Source organism: Arachis hypogaea, chromosome 9, assembly GCF_003086295.3.
Source record: "Arachis hypogaea cultivar Tifrunner chromosome 9, arahy.Tifrunner.gnm2.J5K5, whole genome shotgun sequence".
NCBI classification, from domain to species: domain Eukaryota; kingdom Viridiplantae; phylum Streptophyta; class Magnoliopsida; order Fabales; family Fabaceae; genus Arachis; species Arachis hypogaea.
Window position 1 is genome coordinate 16,362,364 of NC_092044.1, and position 10,393 is coordinate 16,372,756.

General features: G+C 31.9%; 1 long non-coding RNA gene across 3 annotated transcripts; it reads left to right on the plus strand.

Moving 5' to 3' along the window:
• The first annotated feature begins 635 nt into the window (after positions 1-635).
• LOC112710524 (uncharacterized) lies at positions 636-6,035 on the plus strand. Of its 3 annotated transcripts, XR_003156872.3 has the most exons (6): positions 636-834; positions 925-1,035; positions 4,209-4,257; positions 5,092-5,131; positions 5,228-5,337; positions 5,671-6,035. It is a non-coding gene; the product is annotated as an uncharacterized lncRNA (long non-coding RNA). The 3 variants fall into 3 exon arrangements; XR_003156873.3 differs by lacking the exon at positions 636-834 and having other exon boundaries at positions 837-1,035; positions 5,675-6,035; XR_003156871.3 differs by lacking the exon at positions 636-834 and having other exon boundaries at positions 856-1,035.
• Positions 6,036-10,393: the final 4,358 nt, after the last annotated feature.

Below are 10,393 nucleotides of genomic sequence, written 5' to 3' on the forward strand. Positions count from 1 at the left end.
CGTTGCCATGTGCTCTTAGAACATATATTACTTATATTTAAGGGTAAAGTATTAAATTAGTTTCTTACGTTTGGGCGTAATTCTGTTTTAGTTTTTAAGGTTTAAAGTGTCTTATTTGAATCAAAAAAAATTTTATTTAGGTTCAATTTAGTCCTAAAAGTCAAAGATAAATAATTAACGAAATGTCCTACATGACAGTAGTATAAGAATAAAGTCAATAATTTGGAGAATAAGTACAAGCTCTAAAGATACAAAATCAACTATGGATGCATCAATACATGTATTTAACATTTTTTTTAGTTTTATAAAAAATAAATGTATTGATGCATCTACGGTTGATTTTGTGCCTTTGAAACTTGTATTTATTCTCTAAATTATCGGCTTGGTTCTTATATTGCTGTCATGTAGAATATTTCGTTAATTATTTATCTTTGACCCCACGATGAGACTAAATTAAAGCTAAATAAAATTTTTTAGGATTTAAATAGGACATTTTAAACCTTAAAAACCAAAACAGAATTACGCCCAAATATAAGAGGCTAATTTAATACTTTACCCTATCACTACAAGAGGCGCGGGACTTAGCAGCCCCAAATTGCCGGCCGTTCTCCCCAACCGCTCCAAATTGCCTTATTTGTTGCGATTCCTGTTGCGTTAATACTCCCCCGCACCAAATAAACTGAACCGGGGTGTTACCTGCGGTAAAATACCAGCCCTTTTTCCAGATCGCTGCTGTTCGAGTGAGCTGCTGCAGTTCTTCATGCGTTTTGATGGTCCGCCTCCAATAAATCTAAAATGGTTGCCCTCTTTGTCCCAACCGCATCTAATAACAAGGTGGGAGAAGTGGGTTGTTTCATTAAAGAACCACAACGAATACATTAAGGCGCCAATAACTTTCCCTCTTTTTGGCGTGAACCCTAGCAGAGCATAGTGCCAATCGCGGGTCTCCTTCCACCACCGTCGTGACGTCGTCGGCAGCCTTCCCCCTTGCCCTTGCCCTGCTGTGCGCCGATCGCCCCCTCTCCCCTCTCTCAGGTTCGTTCTTGTCCCCTCCCCCAATTTAATTTGAGTGCCCGTTCATAAATTAATTTCAACATCAATTTCATCCCTGTGCCATGTGAACTTTTGGTGTCAAAAGCCTGTGAGGAACGATCCTCTCCCTCGTATGTTCCAATTTTCTCTCCCAATTTAGTGAGCAGATTTGATTTTCTTTTCCCAATTTCTGAACCCCTGAGTTTTGATACATTTGTGCTTAGTGCAATTTCATATTGGTATCCAGTTTTGCACTTTCAATTTGGATTAAACTAATGTACTTCCTGTGGGACTGTGTGGTTGATTAAATTAAGTAGAATCCACTTTTAGTAAGCAAGAATATCTGCCATTTTTGTGTTTCTGTGTTCCAAGTTTGCTCCTCTATTCAAAGTATGAACCTTCCGAAAATAGCTATGTTTATGATGTTTATTGATAGAAAATTAAATGAAAGAGTAACTTTGTGAAGCAGATTTATCAAAGGAGCAAGAGTAAACACACGGTGATAGTAGGATCAATTTAGTGGCACCAAGTGCAAACAATAAAAAACTATAGTAAACAATTTGAAAGGTAGCATTTTTGTTAGAAGACAATGAGAGAAGGTACCATTTGATATATCTAAGTAAATACAAATAGCTTTCAAGCAGACCTTTACACCTTCAGGAAAGCAAAAGGAGCATAACTCCTTCCGAGGTACTGTTAGCTTCTTTCCAAGAGGATATTTGAAAAGTATCTGCATTTTCATTAAAAGATATTATCAACAATGAACCCTATTGATCCATAGGAATAGACTAAGTTGAAATGATAAAGAGGGAGGACATGTTTAAGTATGTACTATCAAATTATTTGCTTGTGACCTCACTTGAAACGTAGCAGCATATCATACGCTCAAAAATTCCATCCATCATCAAAGTGCAGACATACCTCTAATATCCCAATATCTTTCAAAACTCGTGAAATTAATAAAACTCCTAAGAGAACCAAACACCTGACACTAACCATGCCTATAAAACCCATCTTTTACAAAGCTACTGAAATTAACATTAAATATTTATCAATAGATAACTACAAACAACTTTTAAATTATCCTTTGTATTTCTGATATGCTGAGATAGGCCAGTTAATTTTTTTATTCTTTGTTTATCATCACTTTCTCTGTTTTGGGGGATATCTCATCTAGCCCTTAAACTAATTTGGATTTTTCTGAGAATTATGATGTTTATGTATTTTATTTAAAATGAAGAGATGATAAAGCATTTTGTGAATTTTTGGCTTTTCTTGTCTTCATGGTAGACCAAGTGAAAGTGACTTGTATATTACTGCAAAAGATTTTATCTTCTTTTCTATTATTAGAACAATTGATAACAAGTTAATGGAATTTGTATAACCCAAAAACTGTACCTCTGACTTAGTGATGTGCATTAAGCCGTTTTCTTAATTTATTGTATTTTATTTTCCTGTTTCAAAGGCCAATGATTAGTTTAGTATTAGCCAGACTCAAGTCTTTGCTAATGACTTACACCTATAAAACTTGTCAAAATTAGCTGTAACAATTATTTTTTGATCAGATGTTTAATGTGTTTAGTATTAGCCATTGTTCTGCATCTGTCACAATCCAATTGCATCTTTATGGTTATTTTTGGCTGCACAAGAATAAATATATTTATAGTTACTTTCACATGTATGTGATCACATATGACACTTCCATCATATAATGTTATGGGAGGATATTAACCACATATATATATATAGCTAGCTAGTTACTACAAAATTAGAAGCTTTATGTGCAAATTTAAAGTTTAAAGTGGTCCTGCACACTTTATTCAAGCTTTATGTGTTACCTGCAAATTTAAACTTGAAGGGTGATTGATTGTGAGTGTTCATGATGTTTGGTGCAGGAGAATTCAATCATGCTTACCAATATTATTTCCTGTTTTGTTATTGCTAAATCTCAACGTGTTAAATAAATTTTTTGTTCCGGTAAAACCGGTAATTTGTGGTTTTAGTCTCGTTGTAATTTTTTTTTATTTTGATCCTAATATTTTTAAAGGTGAGTAACCAGTTTTACAGCTTTTTTCTCACTTCTGAAAATATTTGGAACGAAGAAATAAGAAAATCTAATAGAGACAAAACTATTAATCATTAATATTATTACATGGATAAAATTTTATTTGAAATAAGATTAAATCAACGTTTGCAACCATATGGTAGATGGGATCTTAGGGAGAAGGTGGGATGATGATATTAGATTTGCATATTTAAAACGAAGAGGAAAAGAGACATACAAATTGTCATGTTACGTTACTCAAAGTAAAATCAGGTGGTTGATCAGAGTCTTGTGTTTAATATTATTATTGAGTGGAGTGAATTAGTGTGTTTGTCCATTTCTTCCCAGTCTTTTTATTGGGTTGTTGCCATTTTTAATTTGGTATCCAAATATGCTATGACTATATTTGCTATTTATTTTTAGCATACTTGCCTTTTTCTTTTTTTTTTAACTGAGTATTGCTATACATAAAAAAATTATTTTTATGCTACTTTTATGATAATAGCCAATAGGTAATTAAGTTAAATAATAATAATAATAATGTATATATGCATGAGGGCTTTACCCGTTACAATAATTTGTATGATAGTATCTTTTGTCTTGTGGTAAATTTAACCTTCTCTATATTTTTGGCTGGTTGATGTGTCCTTAGATTTTTAAGTCCATTGCGCAACTACTTCACTGCAATTGGCAGAATTTGCATTTTATCTTTGCAGGAGAAAGATTTATAAATTGAGAAGATAGATAAAGTGAAAAGTAAAAGCTTACACATTATTTAATTTGTAATTGGAGTCTTATTTTTTTTTATTTTATCAACCTTGGTTTTTTTAGAAGAGCTTGATTCAGAAATAGTCTAGTAAGAAGAAGAAAAATCAAATTCTTGCTTGCTCAATCACCAAATTATTTTTCTGTTTTTTTTTACGCTATATCTATATTATTGTTTCCATGTTTAGTATTTTGCTTTTATTTGGTTGTACTTGTCTGTTCAATATCTACTTTCTCTGGTAAGGACCACTTCTATTACTTGGTGCTCTATGCTTATGTGGTGAGCCTCCCTGGCGACCTAATAGCCTTTTATATGTTGCTGAATAGCTTCTTCCACTCAATGGTTTTGGACATGTAATGATTGCAGGCCATCAATGCTCACGGACTTTATTATGTTCCTTCGTATGATACCTTAGGTATGTGCAGACACAGACCTTGTTGAGCATATTTCATGGTGACTCTTTTACTCAACTGCAAGCATAGTTTCGTTTTCCAATATATTTTCACAGGACTTGTGATAAAACTGAAAAATGTCTGGCCTTGTGGGGCTCATGTAATTCTTACATTTAATAAATGAATTCACTAATCCATTTGCAATTTTTTTTGAATAATTTATCTTTGGTGAACAAGAATTATTCAAGGGCCAATTCACACTTGCATTGGGAACTCCCATGGTTATTTAGCAGTTTTTATATTATTTCCAAATAAAGTTATCAAGAAATAAGTTAGTTCACGAATTTGTGTTTTTGAAATCTTAACCAATTTATGAATAAAGCTACATTGTGTTTGGAAATTTTGTAATTATTAAGCATGCACCGAAACCTGTCACACCAAATGTGGTAACTTATCTTTCAAAACAATGATGACATTTGAAATTTAACAGCATGCAGAAAAATTGAAACTCTGCATTAAAGAACATCCAATTGTACAGATATTGATAATCAATTACAAGTTGTTTAGGTTCTATATCAGGCTTAAGGTTCAAGGATGGATATATGTGCCATCCTAATACTTTCTCTAATTATAATGACCATTGTTTTTGACACACGGATATGACTTAGGTGCTGTGGCTGTAGAGTTTATTATATGCCATGCAGAGGTATCTGTATCATTTGTAGAAGAAAAGAAAATACCGGATGTTCGCCTATTAAAATACCTTCTTTTTTTATATTGGTTAACTATTTTTGACAGATTAGCTACTGTGTACAATACATTGACTCTTATCTATCTTTTTCCTGAAAATGTTTTAGCTATTGAAGACATTTCCAAATACCACAAAATATCTCAAGAGTAAGAAGTTCCTTTGATTCTATCCATTCCTTCAGATATTTGTACAGAAAAATATATTCATGAAAAAGAAGCAATCACCTCTTTTTCTTTGTGCAGCGCCTGTGAGCTTTGGGAAGGTTACACATGAACAAAAGCAAGAAGTTGAAAAGTTTGGGTTGGCAATATATTCGTGGGATGTACTTATAACTAAAAGAGCAGACAAGCAGGTCAGTTATTAGTTATCACCCTTGAATGCTAATATCCATATGTCGTTGTCAGTGTTGTAAACTCTGGATCATACTTTGACCTTTTTCCTTCCTTTGTTTTCCCTTTGTCATTAAACTATTAAGATAGTTGTCTGATCATTATTTTAGAGGAGCATACTAACAATTCTTTTGACTTTCTAACAATTTCCAAACAGTCCATGCTCATCTTTACCTCAACCTCTGCTAATTAGAATTTAGGTGAAAATAATTACAACCTCACAAGATGCACAAAATAATGAGTCAATCCTATATCTTCCATACTCAAAATAAGTCTTCATTTCTTTAATTGAAAAGGAAGGCAGTGGAGAATGAAGTAGCAGCCGAGAAGACTAAAAGACAGGCGGTGGAGGATGAAGTAGCATCTGAGAAGACCAAAAGACAGGCAGTGGAGGATGAAGTAGCAGTTGGGAAGGTCAGGATGCAGGCAATGGAGAGTGCTTTGTTATGTCTACTTCAAGGGCAAGGTAGGAAGTTGCCATCAGACGTCGCCACATGGATGAGTGCGTTGGAGGGACAGAATAGAAAGTAGATCTTAGGATTGTGGAACCTTTTCTTCTTTCAGATATACACTTTTATTTTGTTGATTATGCAACTCTTAGTAAGGAGTACACTTTGTTGATATTCGGATAATTATATTAATTAAATTAATGGTTTTGCTATTGTCGTTTACCCTGCAATTTATTTTTCGGGATTTTAAATAATTTAACTTACTAATATTAAGAACGATTAAAAAAAAAACGAAAAAAATGTACATTGAAATAAAAAACAGCGTGGATTGCCAGTGTACAAAATAGTATTTTTGCGGCCATTTGACCGGAAAATAGTGGCGGTTGCGTACTAGCCGTTAGAAATTTGAAAAATCAGGTTAGGAGACCGCCGCCAGTTACATTTCAAAAATCATTGGTCGTTAAACCGCGACGTTTTCAAACCGCCGGTAAATACATTAGTCTTTAAACCGTGGCCATTAAACGGCGGCGGTTTCAAACCGCCGAACATTTCGTGTCGATCATAGATTTCCAGATCGCGGCGGTTTCAAACCGCCGCTAAACATTGCGACGCTAATCTTGGGTTTTGCGGCGGTTGTGCCAGCGGTTCCTGAGAAGCGCCGCAAAATCATATAACCACCCCCTAATAGGCGACGCTTAACAAACCGCTGGAATCCCGTTTCGCGGCGGTCGGAAACCGCCACAAATCACTCCAGGAACCGCCGCTATTTCCCGGTTCCCTTGTAGTGTATATTTAAAAAAAAGTTACTTAAAACACTTGTTTACAAATTGTATAAAATAAAAGCCACTCGAAAGTGATGGGGTTGTTGAAACTTGAGTACATTGGGACCAGTTCATCTGTTCATGCACCATGCACTTTTGTAAGAAAGAATATTAATCGCTATAGTCCAAAATATATATTTAATTAAGAGGAATATTATAATTTATATCGATTTTTTTATGTATATTTTTTATTTTTAGTATTAAGAATAATTAATAAATAGTGAGAGGAATAAACTTAAAAGGTATATATATATAAAAGATGAGTTAACAGTAAAAAAATAATAAGTCACTTTTAAAATGTTTTATCTTCTATTAAGCCTATGTCTATGAGTCCATTAGTTTGGTTGACATGTCTACTCTATGATTGGACAGGTAAGCAAAAGTTTGATTGAATATTAAGTTAAATTTTGATACATTCATAATTGAAAATATTATATATAGTTATTTTTATATATAGTTATGTAATAATATATTATTAAATATTTATATAAAATTATTTTTATATTAGATGTGCATCAAATTAAATCTACGGATAATTACGACTTTATTAAATTTTTAGTTTCTATAAAGTACTTAATTTTTAATTTTAATTCCTATAATTAAAACTTTTTTTAAAATTTTGGTTTAATAAAAGTAAAAATAATTTATTTTAGTCATTGTCATTAACTAGACCTGTATGTTAAGTATTAACATATAGAAGGATACATGAGGATATAATGTATCTTAACTTGTCATATCATTTTAACATATTACATCATCATTTAACTGATCATATCAGCACTTAATGGAATAAATTAACTATGTACTAAAATAAATAATTTTTAAATTTTACTAGATGGAAATAAAAAATATAGAGCGAGATCATAATAAAAAAAATAGGTATATGGAAGTTGCTAACCCGCATGATGATGAGTAGGTTAGTAATTTAAACATTTTAATTTGATCATAAATATCTCGCTTTTTTCCTACATTAAAGTATAATTTTAAATTTATAATTTTATATGACGCACATTAATTACTTTGCGTCTTGCTTGTCTTCCAGTCTATTAAATAATGATATTGCTTTATGACTATAAATATCATTATTTAATTTTTTAAATGAAATATTATAGATAAATAAATTTTTTTTTGTTTTCTACTGTATCTCTTAATCCGACAGATCAAATCCGACAAGTCAAAAACTAATATATCGTAAATTTAAAGGTTTAAATGCACAAGGCCGATGCTAAATAAAATATTATAGATAAATAAATTTAACATTACTTAAATGTTAATATCTTTGAAGGAAATGGATGCGCTCTAGATGCATGGCCTCCGATGCTTGAATCTTTACGAAAGCGAGGAATATAGTCACGCCGATATATATTATAAGTTATATTAAATTATGTTTTTGCAAATTTATTTAACTAATTTTGTTTTAAGCAGTTTGACCAATGATTTATTAGTTAAAACATCACTCCCATTGCCTATTACTCTACCGAATTGATTGTGGGGTTAATTTTGATAATCACAAAAAAAAAAGACAAAGTTCGAAAAAGCGTAAGTTTCAGGTCCCAAAAAAAAAAAAGAAAAAGTGAGTTTTATTTATTTATTTATCAAGAGGTTGGTATTCAGAGTTCCTATCTCACCTGATGACGTGGAATCCAGTTTGAAAAGGAAAATCTCGTGAAGGATCTTAGATTCCTGACTAGTGACTAGCTTTGTCTCACTGTTTTCAACTGTTACATGCAATTCATGTGGGTTTTCGATGTATACAAGTATGTGTTTTGTAATGTGCTTCTGTAATTGACTATCAATATGGCTATAATTTTTTTTTAGTAAAATGATAATTAAATTTTTTAAATTTTGTTCTTGAATTAATTAATTATTAAAAAGCATTAATTAAGTTTTTTTGTTATAGTAAAAAGTATTTTTTTATTAATAGATAATACAAAATGAAATAAAATTATCTATATATTTTATTATTTATAATGGTGCATCTCATATTACTGTTACATGAGTATAAAAATAATGTAATTTTGTACAGTAAAATATTTATTATCTTTTGAGTTTTCATATAATATTTATCAATTGTTCTGTATTTATCACAAATCCTGCCAAAATTGATGAAGTTTTGCTCAAAAAATTTTATCTACGTGACGATCTTTTATAAATAGACACTTTATAATAGTTAACGGTACATAAACATCACCGTTAAATTTGACATGATGAACTGATAGAAAGACATAACATGTGCTATTATAGAAGACTAAATCAAAGACTAATTAATCCGAAATCAAAATATTTATTTGTCACTTTATTCTTATTTTTTTAGTCCATCTCAAGGTGTTTTTGTTCCAAATAGATAGAGTGTAAATAACATAATTATCACTCAAGAAAGCTATTCACACTATGAGATCAAAGAAAGGTTCTATCGGCTATATGGCGGTCAAGATTGACCTTAAGAAGGCATATGATCGTCAGAACTATCAATTTCTCTATGATACTCTCACTGAAGTTAGTCTTCTAGTTAATTTAATTAGTCTTTTTGATCATTGTTATTCTTCTGCTGAAATGTAAGTCTTCTATAATGGAATCCGTTCTACTCCCTTTTACCCGTCTAGAGATTCGACAAAGTGATTCTTTATCTCCGTATTTATTTATTCTGTATATTGAGCGTTTATCCCAAATTATATCGACTGTTGTGAATAATAATCTTTGGGACCCGATCTGTTTAAACCGAAGAGGTCTTAAACTGTCGCATCTATGTTTTGTAGATGATATTATTTTGTTGACAAGGCTTCCATGGATCAAGTGGAGATTACGAGGGATATTCTGGATCTCTTCTCCTGTAGCTTTGGCTAGAAAATGAGCTTTAAAAAATCTTGTATTTTTTTCAGATAATTCATCCTTTAATAGAAAAGTTGAATTAATTAATGCCTTGGACATAAAACTTACCACAAATTTGGATAAGTATTTAGGAGTTCTTTTGCTTTATGGCCGGACTAAGAAAGAAGATTTTCAATTTATTCTAAATAGAATGGCTGGCTGACTCAGCTCCTGGAAGGCTCGAAATCTTTCTCTTATAGAGAAGGTTACTTTAACGCAATTCACAGTAGCTACCATTTCTTCTTATTTAATGCAAACTATGAAGATTTCAAGGTTTACTATTTATAAAAATTTTATATGAGGAGGACGTTTTGGTGGTAAGAAGCCCCATCTCCTTAGTTAGGAGAAAATTTGTCTACAAAAGACACAGGAAGGACTGGTTTAAGATTGGCCAGAACTCTAAATAATGCTCACATGATGAAACTAGCTTGGAAGATGATTCACCATTTAGATATTCTATGGGTACAGGTTTTATGGAGCAAATATAGATACAATAATAATCAGATTTCGATCATTAACAAGTCTCAATCTTGTTCTAATATATGGAAAAGTATCTGCCAGATTTGGATAACTTTTGAAAAAATCTCATTTAGAGGTTGGGTACTGAAAATCAGGTGAACATATAGACTGACTAAGGGGTACTTGGTGTGCAGAGACTAGCTAATCTTGTCCCCAAATTTCTTATAAAAAATCGAATGAAGGACAAAGTGGTGAAATATGTGTCCGGCTCAAGCTGAAATTTAAATCTCCTTAATAATTTTTTAGATGGAGATTGGGTTTCTATCTTAGCTGCAATTAAATCATCGAAAAATAGTATGGGAGAGGACCAAGTTGTTTGGTTACACTCAGCTAATGGTTCTTTTACAATTAAGTCAGCTTGT